The sequence below is a fragment of the Sander vitreus genome, chromosome 23 (assembly GCF_031162955.1).
Source record: "Sander vitreus isolate 19-12246 chromosome 23, sanVit1, whole genome shotgun sequence".
Lineage (NCBI taxonomy): Eukaryota > Metazoa > Chordata > Actinopteri > Perciformes > Percidae > Sander > Sander vitreus.
Window position 1 is genome coordinate 22,360,900 of NC_135877.1, and position 1,681 is coordinate 22,362,580.

Below are 1,681 nucleotides of genomic sequence, written 5' to 3' on the forward strand. Positions count from 1 at the left end.
TGTAGTACATAGAGGAACATAAAGATGAACACAAAGAAAGTAAGATAAATGCCTTCACGAGTGAGAGGAAGACGTACCGGGACATCCTGTCTCTGTCTTCTTTTCATAGAGCTTACATTCTGTAAAGCTACTCTGAGATGAGTCATTCTTTTTTTGTATTACATTTCTGCAGCAAAAGAAACAACATGCATTTACTAAACCCAACAAAACAAATGTAGAGAGGCTTCAAGAGAAACTGCAGTGTAAAACACACAATACAATATACTACTGTCTATTATTATTATATAAGGGCAGACCTGACACATATGACATAATGCAGTTTCTGTAATTCCATGTGATGTTAGTGTTTTGTAGGATATTGTGCAGTTGAGTGACTAAATGTCCCTGTTGGGAGAGAACATGTTAGTGTTTTGGAAGAGTTATATGATTTTGAGACATGTTTGCATTGTTTTGGTTGACATAAGAGGCTTTCTGACCGGAGGGTTTCAGGGTCAGAGCAACAACGGGACATTTTTAACAGTTTTCACCATCTTATTCATCACTAAATTCACGTCTGACAACGTTTTAGGCGATAAATGACCTGTTTAGATTTCTAATATAGGCAGTCTTGATGAAAATTGATGCCGAATTGACAATTTGCTGCAACGTTTTCGGAGTTGAGGAGCTCCAGGAAGTGAGGCGGCAGCCAGCAGGCGCCTGCCCCGGCAGCTAGCTCGTCGCTCGGCCAGTCCTGCTCAGAGACCCCGCTGTGAGCTGGAGGTCTCTCAGACCGCTCTCGTCAATAAGAGGCTTTTATTTCGCCGTTGACGGTTCGTTTGTTTAAATATCACAACACATGTCCATCATAAGATTAACGGGAACCTGTGGTTAACTGTCTTTTCAGAGTTAAACTACACAAGCGCACACACACACACACACACACACACAGAAACACACATACAGACACACACACACAAACAAACAAACACACACACATACAGACACACACACACACATACAGACACACACACACACACACACAGAAACACACATACAGACACACACACACAAACACACACACACAGAAACACACATACAGACACACACACACACACACACACACATACAGACACACACACACACACAAACACACATACAGACACACACACAGAAACACACATACAGACACACACACACATACAGACACACATACAGACACAGACACACAAACAAACAAACACACAAACAAACACACACACACACACACACAGCGCAGCCTGCGTCCCTCCCTTACCCCTCCTACCAGTCCCTATGGCCACTTGGCCAGTGGGAATGCAAACGCAAACAAAGATTTTGGGGAGAGTAGTTCTTAGAACTGCTTAGAAGTGTACTTTTCCTCTAAAAAAAAGTACAAGTACTATCCGGTCGGAAAGCACCTGATGTGTATTGTGTTAGTGAAATGAACTGTTTTGTCAATCGTGTGTTGTAGGTGCGTTGAAAACGTTTAAGACCCCGCCTTCAAGGTACATTTAAGATGTGTGAAATGCCCTTAGTGTCCAGCAGGTGGCGCTGATGCTGCGTTCAAAGACGGCAGCATGGGATAAACAACTGCAGAACTACAACATTTCACCATGTTGATCATCTGCCTGATCGATTAACTAGTTATTTTGAAGCAATATATTCACAATAGATACACATTATT